Here is a 13,868-nt window from a genome sequence, read left to right as displayed (position 1 = left end):
TCGTGAGCATGACCGGGCATGTGCGCGCGCGTGCACGAGTCTGCACCCGTAGTCCATTATATTTTGGGACCCAACTCTCACAGGAAGGAGACTCAGGGGAGGACGTGCCTCTGGGGAGGGAGCTGGGGCGCCCCTCCACCCAAGGCTCAAAGATGTGGGGGCTTAACCATGTGACATGAAATCCCTCCAAAGGATTAAGAATAGAAGGGGTGACAGTAGCTGCCCACTGTGCAACCCGACCTTCCAGGAGAGTCTTGGGCCTGGATTCAAACTAGCTATGAAGAGACCACGGCCAGAGCGAGCTGAGCCGTTGGGACTGAGATAAGACTGTGGCTCATGTGTGGGGCCCTGGCTTCCATCCTCAGCACCACATATAAATAAATAAAATAAAAAGATCCCCTGACAACTAAGAAAAATTTAATAAAAAAAGACTATGCATTACAGGGCTCCAGCACAGCATGCTGGGTTCAGCTTCTTCTCCACATGGGTCTCCAGCCCCTCTTTAGTGCGTCCCCAGGACTCCCTCCCTCCTGCTCCTTGTCAGAGCCTCCCGTGTCCCTCTGTTCCTTGTGATCCTAATTCCCTGTCCCCTCCCAGCTCTGGAGTGTGCTTCCCCCTCCCAAACTCAAAAGACAGATGAAGCTCCGCCCCCTGCTGTTGACATCACTGTTTCCAATAGCAACCAAGGATTCTGCACATTCAACTGCAAAAGCCCCCAAGGGGGACAAAGCAGGGTGGTGTCCACATCTAAATCTGTCTGAGCAGTGCAGTGGGGTGAGCTAGATCCCCTGTCAGGTCACACTCCCTACTCCCTGCTCCCTCCACCATCACCACCCTGGAGAGGAGGGGCAAGGACCCTGGCATTTGCAAGCTCCCTTTCTTGGCTCCTCTGCAGGGGCATCGCTGCTTAGGGGCTGTGTGCATGCATCCTGCTGCGAGCTCCAACCCCTCTCTGTTCTGAGTGCCTCAGGACCCTGCTGCGCTAACAGCACACGTGGGGGTGCTCACGCCCAGTCAGTCCCACACACAGAGGGCTTGTGCCCATCTCCAAACTTCTGTGGCTTCTGGTAGGTCAGAGCCTGGAGGCTGTAGGGGAGGGCCTGGACTCAGTTCCAGGACAGTGGGAAGGGCAGCAGGGAGAAAGGACTCTCCAAGGGCCCCGTTTGTACCACTCCTCCAGTGGGTGGCTGGAGGTGGCTCCGTCTGGCCCTGGAGAGCGAATTGCTGATATTTTAGAAATCTGAGCCAAGGGACTGTTGACAACATGAAATCAGCCATTGTTTATTCCATGGGATCATTTATATCATGGGGCTCATCAAAACCTACGATCAGGGTTTCCCCCCAACTCCTTTGGTGAGTCAAACACACGAGGCTGCTTCTCTCTTGCAGGAGGACCTCAAGTTTTTGTTCCAAACTCCTGGGACAGGCCCCCAGTGGTGGAGGACACAGGATGCTGGGCTTCCCAGGCCTGGCTGGGCCTCATGCCTCTGGTGGGGTTCTGCTCCTCCCCAACTTCAACTGCCCAATCATAGTATGGCCCTGCCTTAGCCTGGCCTTGGCTTCAGTCAGTTGGACAAAGGGTTGGCACAGGACCCGTGCAGACAAATCAGCGTTCTTCCCTAGATTCCTCTCTTCCCTTCTCCCCTCCCCTCCCCTCCCCTTCCCTTCCCTCCCCTCCCCTATCCTCTCCTCTCCTCTCTTCTCCTCTCCCCTTCCTTCCTTCCTTCTTTCCTTCCTTTCTTTTTTTCTTTATCGGGAATTGAACCCAGGGGCACTTAAGCACTAAGCCACATCCCCAGCCTTTTTTAGTATTTTATTTAGACATAAGGTCTTGCTGAGTTGCTTAAGTCCTCACTAAAATGCTGAGGCTGGCTTTGAACACTTGATCCTCTTGCCTCAGCCTCCCTCAGCCTCCCAAGCCGTTGGGATTACAGGCCTGCACCACCATATCCAGCTTCTCCCCTAGTCTCTTGACTTGATCAGAAACTGGGACAGGATCTTTGCTCAGAGTCCAATCTGGAGGCTAATCTCTGAGAACTGGGCTTGCGATCCACCTGTGCATGCATTTCTATTGAGAAGAAGCCCGTTTGAGAGGAGGAATCTGACAGGCTGGAGAAGGGCACAGGCACGAAGCCATGGCTATCCATTCCTGCCCATGTGGCCAAGGGCAGAGGACAGGACTTCATCTGAAGTCCAGTGCTGGGGGGCTGTATTCACATCAGGACTGGGGAAATGGGGCTGTCCTCAGCAGACTTGGCTGCCAGACAAAGAAGTTGACTGGGTCAGGGCCTCTGTCCCTGATCTGGGGGAGTCCAAGTGCCCTCCCAGAGCACAGCCAGACACCCCTGGGGCCTCCTTGCCAGCCCCACGCCCATTCCAGCTCCCATAGCACCGTCCACATTGTCATACTGCCCTCCTCCCCAGGAATCCTCCCTCCTATGAGGCTTTTCAAACTCCCACTCTCCTGGAAGAACATCTTCCCAACATCACATTTCCTGAGCACCTGCTCTGCATGGGACGCTTTCTGGTGCTAGTGCAGCAGAGAATAAGTCAGACTCCCAGGCTTTGTGGAGCCAGGTACCTTAGCGCATGTCATGCAGGCTTAACTCTGAGGAAACAGCAGCACAAAGGGATAGAGAGCTATGGGAGCAGGCGATGACTTAACGGATCTGCACCTTCTTGGCACACCACCCGCTTCCAAAGGTGGAACCCATTCCCTCTGCTTCAGTGGGACTGGACTTGACTTTTTTTGGGGGGGGGTAGTGGGATTGAACCCAGAGGTGCCAAGCCTGCTGAGACACACCCCAGCCTTTTCATTTTTTGAGACAGGGCCTCACTTAGTTTCTGAGGCTGGCTTCAAACTTGCCATCCTCCTGCCTCTGCCTCCCCGGTGGCTGGGGTTGTAGGCGGGCACCACTGCACCTGCTCTTTTCTTTTTTGAGCTGGTCCCTCTCTGTTACCCAGGCTGTCCACAAACTCCTGGGCTCTGGAGGCCCTGCCTCAGCATCGTGAGTAGCCAGAACAGGCACATGACACCATGTCCAGCTTCAATGCCTCTCTGTTGACAAAAATGTGGTGGAACCCTATGTTCAACAGGGAAAATTTCACCTTCTTGGTTTGTTTGTTTGTACCAGTGATTGAATCTAGGGGGGCCCTTTTTATATTTTATCTAGATACATGATCTCACTAAGTTGTTTAGGGCCTTGCCAAGTTGCTGAGACTGACCTGAACTCTCAATCCTCCCACCGCATCTCACTGCAGCTAGGCTCGCAGCTCACTGACGACGGTGATATTGAGTATCTGTTGGCCATTTATATGTCTTCTTTGGAGAAGTGTGTATTAAAATCTGTTGCCCAGTTTTAATTGGGTTATTGTTTTAGTATTAAGTTCTAAAGGTTCTTTACATATTCTGAATAAAAGTCTGATCAGATTCATGTTGTGAAGATGTTTTCTCTAGTCTGTGACTTGTCTTTACATTTTCTCAGTGTTGTCTTTCTTTTTGGCACCAGGGACTGAACCCAGAGTGCTTAACCACTGAGCCACATCCCCAGCCCTTTCAACTCTCTATTTTGAGACAGGGTCTTGCCAAGTTGCTGAGGCAGGACTATCAACTTGACATCCTCCTGCTTTGGCCTCCCAAGTCCCTGGGATCACTGGACCACACCCAGTTTGTGCAGCTCCTCTGCTGCTGGCTCGGTCTCTGTCCTGAGTACGAGGGCTGCAGGCACTCAGGGATGGGGGCACAAGGAACTTACACTGAGCAGTCAGGGAGGTCCTGAGTACCCTTTGCCCAGTTCTCCCCGATGATTGCGTGTTACACACACAGGATGGTGTGAAACCCAGGAAGGCAGCGGGGCTGGGGACACAGTCCTGTCAGAGCACTTGCCTCGCGTGAGTGAGGCCCTGGGTTCCATGCCCGTCTCTGCAAGACAGAAGCAAGGAGCTCTCAGGGAAGCGACATGGGACAGCGTTCCGTGTCGTCTCGGTGCATCCGAGGTGCAGGACCGTCCCCATCACAGAGCCCCTCGGGCTTCCCTTCTTACTCACACCCTCCACCCCAAGCCCAGCCCTCCCCGAAGAGGCAACCAGCTCTTGAAAATGCCCCCATGTTCACGCCACAGATGGACACTTGCAATAAACAAGGTGCTGAGATTGGTCACTACCTGACGGGAGCAGTTTCTGAGGAGCACACAGGTAGTGGGAACGGGGGCCAGGTGTGCACGGCTGTCTGAGGGCTGGAGCGTGGGGCCTTGTGGGAACTGGAGTCCACACCTGGAGCAGAGACGGCTCTGGGGTGCCCAGGAACGCCCTGGAGCTCCCGCCGGGCTCCTCACCAGGGCCGAGACAGCCCAGGGGTGGGGAGGTATGCGGAGCCCTCACAGCTGCTGGGGCTCCTCCTCCTGCACCAGCCTCTGGAGATGGGTGGTTTTCCTGGAGCCGTTTGAGGGCCCTGCTGGGACTGCCAGCAGAGCTGTGCAGGAGAACGTCCCTGTAAAGAGATACCACCGGGAGAGGGTTCCAAGGACTTCCTGGAGAGTGGGGAACTGGACTCAGGACCGCAGGTCCTTCACATACATAATGGAAAAGATTTCGGTTCATGTCAGACAGAGGCACAGACAGACTTATCCAGGAAAGCAGAAGCACACTCAAGGGAGAATGCAGGCCATCTTAAGAGTGAGAGGCATGTTTTGGGGGTCCCAGCTCTTCTTTTAGAGGAAACTTCGTGAGAAATGGGGATGGGAATGTATGTAGGGATGATGTCAATCTAGTCATCCTCAGAAGCCTTAGGCTGACCTGGTTTCCATTGTCTGATCAATAGATAACCCTAGAAAGTCTCCTACATTATAGGTTTCCCAAATTATCATATCTCTAATAAACAGTGCACAAGGTAGTTATAACTGAGTGAATTTATCATTAAGACTTACAGATTTCACCCAAATTTGGGAGTGACAGGCCTGGAAAAGTATGTGGAACTTTACATTAAAACTATATTTCCTTCTTTAATGTCTTCTTTCTACCTATAACTTTATGTCTTCTACCTCATTGCCTCTTCCCAAACTTCAATCCCTTTTTCCTTGATAAAATTCTTTCATTTTCGAGGTGCTGGGGATGGAACCCAGGACCTTGCACACACTGGGCATGTGCTCCACCACTGAGCTCAGCCCCAGCCACAGCCCAAGCTCTTTTATTTATGGATGAAGGGAGAAGTTCATCTTTTTAAAGGGATTTCTATTGATGCATTATAATTGTACGTAACAGTGATCCCACTGTTACATATTCACATATGCACACAATATAATTTGGTCAGTAGTGTTCCCCTCTAAGCAGGTCCATCTTCTTTGGTTGCTTCAGGCTGACAAGGAGCAATGGCCCCACCTGGCCAGGGAAGGGAAGTTTTGTCCTGACTGATCTAAAGGAGACAATGGGGGCTGGGGCTGTAGCTCAGTGGCAGAGCGCTTGCCTAGCACATTTGCAGCATTGGTTTGATCCTCAGCACTGCATAAAAATAAATAAATAAAATAAAGCCATTCTGTCCACCTACAACTATAAAAAAATTTTTTTTAAATAAAGGAGACAGAGGAAGTCGAGATTTGCCAGTTGTAGAAGCATCCTTCTTCAGTATTCTGGAAAAGAAGACATAAGCATGCAAGATATTAGTGAGTGAAGCACTAAAGAAGCACTGCTATGGAAGGAAGTGCAGTGGCTGAGAAAGCAAGACCCTCTTCCCACCAAGGCGTCCGGAGGACCAGGAGCGCAGAGTCGCACCTCCTCATGACAGCCAAGGTCCTGTCATGCAGGACACACTCCCAGGGCTACTGGGGACAGGAACACAACAGTCCACCTTGACTGCACAGGCTCCTCCTTTACTGCAGTGAATACTGTCAGTGCCACTGGGCTTGAGAAGAAGACCTTTCTCATCATTTAACCTCATGGTTATGCTGGGCCCGTGTCTTGAAAGGCCTTTTGTGTACACTTGCTAAAGGACTCAATATGCCTTATCACACCTTCAAGCCTGATTTGGGAAATGACGGCAGAAGCCAGATGACTGCATTAGTGAAAGACAGAGGTGCACATCAGTGTGGCAAGTTTGGGAAGCCAGCTAGATGGACCATCCAGTCAGTCCAGTGGCTTGTACCAAGGATATCCCACTGCACATCTCCCCATCCCGTCAGGAGGTAACCAGGGCCAAAGGCTGGTAGCACATAGCCACCGGGTGCCATGTGGGGGTGGAAAACAGTTCTGCTCACCACCTGCAGTTGGTGGCGGATCAACCGGCATCACTGCGTAGAGCTGTGTGACTGCAGCTTTCTACAGGGTCCAGCCCCTTCTACACATGGAACTGCTCCATGGATCAAGAGTGTGATCTCTGTTCCCAACAGGGAGCTGCCTTTTGGCTGAGTTGACCCACAGGATGTTAGCCAATTGCTTCTATCCCACATTTGAAGATGACCTTTCAGGTGTCCATCATTATCACTTTTATCCCAGATGTCTCTGGGGCTTGAGAAAGAGAAGGCTCAGCATGATGCCACATCTGAGCATCAGTCTCAGGAAGAGAGAGATCCTTTCCATGGCCCTTTCCTAAGGTCTTGTGGACAGGACACGGGGACTCACCAGATCTTAGTGTGAGCCTTGAGTGGCAGCTTCACTTTTTGCTTCCTCATGAGTCCTGGAGCTGGACTCAGTCGCGCTCCCATGAGGAGGCACCCACCAGGCCACCAGGCCACCAGGCCACAGGCATCCTGGGTGTGGTGTTTGCATTAACACCTCTGGCACACTGCTGGGCCAGTCAAGAAGAGTTCTTTCTCCCTGGGAGACTGATGTAAGAGTCAGGAGGCAAACTGGGGGATGAGCCTGAGTTCAGGTAGACACAGTACAGTCATAAAAACTACATTCAAGGCCAAAAACCAATTTAATGGCAGGGCCAAATCTGCTGGTGTCACACTGTGAGCCCCAAAGTAACTAGAAAGTAGATCATAGAAACACCAAAACATTACTGAGTAGTACATAAAAAAAAGCTTATCCTGAATCAGCTTTCTTGTTTCTCTTGAACGTTACTTTTAAATCTTCTAATGGCTCAGAATTATATTGATTACAGACCCTGTAAGAGTCTTGAGATTGATTCCAGGTCTTATAAGAAGCTTGGTTCTGCAGAATCTCAAGAAAGACAGGTTTAATCATAGATCCATGAAGTGTGTCCCTGTGATTTAACAGCTGTGGGGTGCCAGGGAGAACCTGAAAGGGATCCTTTTGTTTTAGAAGAAGCTGATCCAAAAGGAATCCTTTCTGCAGGTCTCAATTAAGACACAGTTTTGTTGTTGTTGTTGTTGTTGTTTTTTAATTTTTGGTTCTGGAGATTGAACCCAGGGGTGCTTTATCACCAATCTGTATCTCCAGCCCCTTTTACTTTTGGGGACAGTCTCACTAAGTTTCCCAGCCTGGCTTGAAACTTTCCATCTTCTGCCTCAGCCTCCCAAGTTGCTGGGGTCACAGGTATGACCACTGTGTCTCGCTCAGTTTGTATTTTTGATACACAAGTTGATTCATCAAGAGCCAGAGGAGGGGGCTGGGGAGATAGCTCAGTCAGTAGAGTGCTTGCCTTATAAGCACAAGGCCCTGGGTTCAATCCTCAGCAGCCCCCCCCACACACACACAAAAAAGAGCCAGAGGACCTTGTTGCCATATTCTGATAAAGCTTTTAGTACTCGGCCCAAATTAATTACATGTTTACTCATTTCCTTTATTTTAGGTTCAGTTGCAGGATCTGAGGTCAGAAAAGTCTCCCATGAAGTCTTTTGTAAGGGTTCAGCTGGAGCAATTCTGATTCTCAGCAGAGAAGCAGGTAGTGAATGGAGCCAGGGCTGAATTCCTTCCAATCCCACTGTTTAGAAAAGTGAGCTACAGTTCATGAGGTGTCCCAGTCTTCGAATGGCGATGCCCAGTGCCATACCTTGTCTCTCTGCTGCATGTAAAGCAAACAGCTTCCCAACTGGCAGACTCCTAGGGCTTCTGAGAGGCCTTTTGCTATTTTCCTGTCCAATACAGGGGCTCATCACCAGCCCCCTTGTGGCTTCGGTAGAGTGGCTTGGCTGAAAGTTCAAAGCTGGGAATCTGCAAGACCCAGACATCCCCAAGAGGGCTCTCAGTTGCCTTTTGGTCTGAGGTGGTATTTTTAAAAAAGGCTTCTTTTCTCTCAGGGGTGAGATTTCACTTCCCTGGAGCTAGGATGTGGCCCAAACATTTTGCCCTTTGTTGGGCGATCTGAGCCTTTTGTGAAGACACTGGACATCCTGTGGCTCCCAGGAAGTGAAGAACTCTGAGTGTTGTTACCAGAGTAGTTTGGTGGGAATGCAGATAAGGAGATCATCTGTGTATTGAAGCAGAACTCCATTTTTAAGAGTTAGAGATCTTGATTCCTTTGCTAAAGCATTTCCAAACCAGTGGGGGCTGTCTCTAAGTCCCTGAGGCAGCTCGGGCCAAGTAAGCCAGGCAGTTTCCATGGCAACAGGATCAGTCCATTCAAAAGGAAATGGTGGTTGTGAGTCCGGGATGCAGAAGAAAGCATCTTACGATGGAGAACAGTGAGCCAGGTAGATTCACTTGGTATGAGTTAAAATAGTATATGGGTTAGGAACTGCAGGGCATAGTGTGATTACAGCCTTGTTAACTGTCCCAGAATCTTGGACTAATCCATACTCCCTTTTTGGTTTTGATACAGAAAGGATGGGGGTGTTACATGGGTATTGGCAGTGAACTAGAAGACCATATTGAGGAATTTAAAGATAAAAGGCTGAAGTACTGGCTGTGTCTCTGGTTAGGATATCACCATTTATGGGTATAAACTCTTGGGTTCAAGGACACAAGCTGGGTGTAAACTGCTTTTCCTGGAGTTGCAGGACCCCAGACTTGAGGGTCCACTTAGGATAAAGTACCCTCAGATGTCTCCCTCAGCTGTTGGCCCTGCTACTAATGCAACTACCATGTGGGAGGCTGTTTTCCCAGAAAAGGGGGGCACACTGGGGGAACTTGAGGCTCGAATGAAACTAGTTCTCTAGGTCTCCAGGTCAAGACACTGTAAACTGTTGGGCCTCATGGGGGCCGTCAACACCAGTCACAACCCAAGCTGGATTAGAAAGGGGCCCGGGAGTTTCAAGCAGAGCAGGGAATTGAGCCCATGTGTCCAAAAGGAAGTAAACATCTCTACCTGCATGTCCAGAGTCACCAGGGACTCTTCTGCTGTGATGTCAGTTGACCAAGGAGTGCTTTGAGAGACTTCAGGCAGCCTTGGTCTTTCTGGGCAGTCATACTGGGAGAAGAGGACCTCCCCTCTCTGGCAGAGAAAGCAGTCTTGCCTTCAGTGACTTCCCTCTTTGCAAAGGGGGCATAACACCAGGTATGGCTGGACCTCATTTGGGGCCGTCAGCTCCAGGGCCCAGGCTGTGCAGTAGAAACAATTTCCAGGTCTCAAGTCACATCCCTTTGATAAGGAGCCTTTGGCACCTCTAAGAGGCAGGGTCCTCGGACCTCAATGAGGGCATGGAACTGGGCTGGTTCTGTAGCCAGCATGCATCCCTTCTGAACATTGAACCAGGGGTGCTCACCATGGATCCACATCCCCAGCCCTTTTATTTTTGAGTCAGAGTCTTGCTAGGTGGCCCAGGCTGGACTGGGACTTGTGATTCTCCTGCCTCAGCGCTGGGTGGTGGGACTCCAGGCAAGCCCACCGCACTCAGTTCCTGTTCCCTTTCTACTTTGTCCCTATTGTTGAAAACTCCAAAGGCCAAATTTAAAAGTTGATTAACAGGAGTTTGAAGTTCCAACACCTGTTTCTGAAGTTTTCTTTTACTGTCTGGAGCTGATCAGCTGATAAAGTTTGTCCCTCACTTGAGTTAGGATCAATATTAGTACATTTCTGGAAGGTTTCAGCTGAATGCTCCCCAGTAGAGCAGGATTTTCATCTTTAACTTGTCATCTCCCTGATCTTGTTGTGACCAGTTGGTTCACTCGTTCTCACTGGTTCTCATTCCCTCAAACGCATGATGGTGCGATTTTGGGGCCCTGGCCGTTTCTGATGACCCAGCTAGGACTTTGGTTGGGGACAGCGACTTCTCCTACAGGCTGCTCATGGTCTTGAACACCTACTCATCATGTGCCCTTGCTGCTGCCCATTCATAGGTGTCTTCCTCAGGAAGTGGAAAGAAAGACTGCTGGAATGTCAGCCCACTGGACCAAACATGACGGGCAGCTGAGAGCTCATTTATGAATCCATTCAGGTCCTCCAAGAATCAACCCAGTTTTTGTTCACACAGTGTTAATTCAGTCATGGAAAAGGAACATGCCCCTCAGTGCATTCTACTGCCACTTCGAGAAGGCAAATACCAGCAGGTTTAGCAGCAGCTGGATCACAAGTGGTGCTGATTGTTACCCCTGCAGGGCTGGGTTCCTCTGGTAATGGAGGCTGATGAGGAGGTAGTGTGGGGTGGGGCGGGGGGTGGAGGGAGCAGGGAAGCTCAGAGTTTTGTCCAGGGCTTTCACATGAAGCCTCAGGGAAGCTGCTGGTCCTGCATTCTGAGCAATGGGTGCTAAAGGAAACCTGCCTGGGAGTACCTAGAAGTGAACCCTCCATTGTATGAGTATAACATCTTACAAGATCCCTGAGATTTCAGGTTTTGATATAGGGTCATAAAGACTTGACTATATGGGATCTCTGTCCATTTTCTTCCCCCTTACAGAGTAAATCAAGCTGATGTGTTGTGCGACATTTCAGAGTCCCATTTTTAGACCGTATTTCTCCACTGACTGACACGTATGAATGCAAAGCTGCATCACAAAAGGAAATCAATTCCTTCTTCCTTAAGCCTCTGCCTTAAAATGATTCCAATCACTTATGCCCCATGGGATGAATTCTCAGGGACAGACACTGAGTTACCCATGATCTTGTAATTTGCACACTTAAAGAGTGTTTTCTTGCATTTTTTTTGAAAAAGATAGGGGATGATTCAGGTTCTCAAACTGAGTTTGGGGATCAGACGATTTTTGTTTATCCCATATTGTAGGATCCAAAAAGCTTAAACCTCTAAAGGGGAATTAGATAATATTAACCTGCCTCACTGCTGCCATTAATTGGTAGCCAGACATCCTTGAAATCCTTGAGGTGGAAATTTGATCCCAGGTGATCCTGGTGGTTTGGAAGTAACTGACAAACACCTGAAATCCCAGCAGCTCAGGAGGCTGAGACAGGAGGATCCCAAGTTCAAAGCCAGCTTCAGCAACTTAAAGAGGTCCTAAGTAACTTAGTGAGACACTGTTTTTAAAAAAAAATTTTAAAGGAAGGATAGCTGGGCATGCCTGTAATTTCAGCAGCTCAGGAGGCTGAGGCAGGAGGATCACAGGTTTGAAGCCAGCCTCAGCAATTTAGCAAGGCCGTAAGCAACCTAGTGAGACCCTGTCTCAAAATAAAAATTAAAAGGGCTGGAAGCGCTGGGGTGGTGGCTCAGAGGTAGAGCACTTGCCTAGCATGTGTGAGGCACTGGGTTCAAGTCTTAGTACCACAGAAAAATAAACAAAATAAAGGTATTGTGTTCATTTACAACTAAAAACCAACCAACCAACCAACCAACCAACCAGGCTGGGGATGTGGTTCCGTGGTTGAGGGCCCCCTGCGTTCAACTCAATGCCTGATTAAAAACAAAACAACAAAATAAAAACCCGACACACACAGAGGTGGAGAGAACACCCTGAGAGTTCTAAGAAATCCAGATGTACTTGAGAACTTGTAATTCTCTTGTGAGAGAACTTATGATCCTTAAAACAATGCCAACAGACAGACCTTGTAGCCCTCAGGAGTATCTAAAGGCATTCCAGAACAGGGCGGCCAGGTAAACAGAGGAAGACTCATTCACAGCAGATGTTCCAGGAAGGGCGAATGCCTCCTAGAGTCTCTTCATGGCCGGGTCTGACCCAGAGCAAGACATGTCTCGGTACCACCACTGCTGCTCCCAAGGGCAGGGCTGTCCTCCTTCAGCTACACAGCACCAGCAAAGTGGGCGTCCACCTCAGCAAAGAGGCCAGAGGGCATTTCCCTTTAGGAATACACACACATGTACGCATGTGCGTGTGTACACACACACATACATGAAAGCCAGAGATCAAGACTGCAACAGCACCTGACGTGATGGCCACACCTGTAATCCCAGCAGCTCAGAGGATCGCAAGATCAAAGCCAGTCTCAGCAACTTAGTGAGCCCTTGTCTCAAAATAAAACAAAAAAGGGCTGGGGATATAGCTCAGTTGGTAGATTGCCTGCCTTGCAAGCATAAGGCCCTGGGTTCAATCCCCAGCACTGCAAAAATAAAATAAAATAAATAAATAAATAAATAAATAAATAAAACAAAAAAAGGGCTGGGGATGTGGCTCAGTGGTTAAGCACCCCTGGGTTCAATCCCCAGTACCAAAACAAACAAAACTTGGGCAAATATTGGGCAACAAGAAGGTAAAAATTCACAAGAAGCAGCATGATTTAGTAAAGCAAGGCTTGAGAATGCTTCCTCACTAACAGTAGCAGCACAAGACAGACTAGTTTAACTGGAGCATGAAACACAAGATTGTGTGCACTGCGGAAATACTTCAAGAGTATGACAGGAATCCATCCTTGGAATGATCACAGCAGAAGCTTAAAGAGACTGGCCGTGGAATGTCTGGGGTCTGAATGTGATGAATACCGGGGTTCACTCCCTTTGTTATCACCCCCAAAGTCAGACCCCCACAGGATACTGGTTGAACCCTACTTGGAAGAAAGCAGGGGATCCTGGAAACAGGCAGACTAATTCCTCATATGCACCTTTCAGAGGAGCAAACTTCCCTGTGACCCAGGAGCAGGATGTGTCAGGCTAAAGGCATTTCATGAACAAACACTCATCCTCCACAGGAAACAAAGGACTTTGGCTGAGGAAGAGAGAGAAACATCACCCATTTAAGTCTTACAGCACTAGGATTAAAAGTGACTTTTTCCTCTGGTCTCAAAAGCATCTGGGCAGTGACTCACAAAATTTACATTCCAGCTGGACTGAGATGGCGGGCTTTAGCAAGGACAGATAACAGACAACTGAGAAACATAGTAGGTAGCTCTACATTTGCAGTGAAAAGAGGAAAGAAATGAGGATTTTAAAGACCACTGAGCTCCTTTGTAGTTTTAAGAGTCCAAGACTCTTACCAGATCCCAAGGGTGGCATCAATCCTAACCTTATTGCCACTTGAATCTACACAGTTCAGGGATTCCCCCAGTCACCCCAAAGAGGGGACAAATGGGGTGGACAGAGTTTATGCTCTTCAGTCTTCGCAAGTGAAGGAGGCAGAGGGAGAAATTATAAGTACAGGAGTTTACATAAAGTGCATCTCAGCCAAGGCACAGAGAAAGATATTAAGAGCAGACTTGCTGAAGGTAAGGCCTCAGATGCCACGTTGGGTAACGAGAAGAGATATCCCTCCAAGAGGGCTCCTAGAAGTTCCCAGGGCAGGGGAGTGCTCAACTTAGGGCCAGTAGGGTCCTTGGGGTACATAATGGGAAAGAATTTCAGCACACATCAGAGAAACACAGGTATTTATTTAGCAAAGGTACACATTCAAGAGAGAATGTAGGCCATCTCAAGCGACAGAAGCGGTTTTTTTTGGGGGGGGGGGTTCAAGCTCCCCTTTAAAGGAAACCTGGTGAGAAGTGGGTGTGAGAAGGTATGTGGGGATGCCACACATGGTCTGCATTTCTAATCCATAGAAAGCGCTGCACAGGGCTGGGAAGTAGCTCAGTGGTAGAGCATGTGAGAGGGCCGGGTTCAACACCCAGCACACCAAAACAAAACCAAGAAAAAACGCTG

This window comes from Sciurus vulgaris (assembly GCF_902686455.1).
Source record: "Sciurus vulgaris genome assembly, chromosome: 15".
In the NCBI taxonomy this organism is placed as follows: Eukaryota; Metazoa; Chordata; class Mammalia; order Rodentia; family Sciuridae; genus Sciurus; species Sciurus vulgaris.
The sequence above is the reverse complement of the archived record's forward strand: the minus strand, read 5'-3'. Positions refer to the sequence as shown.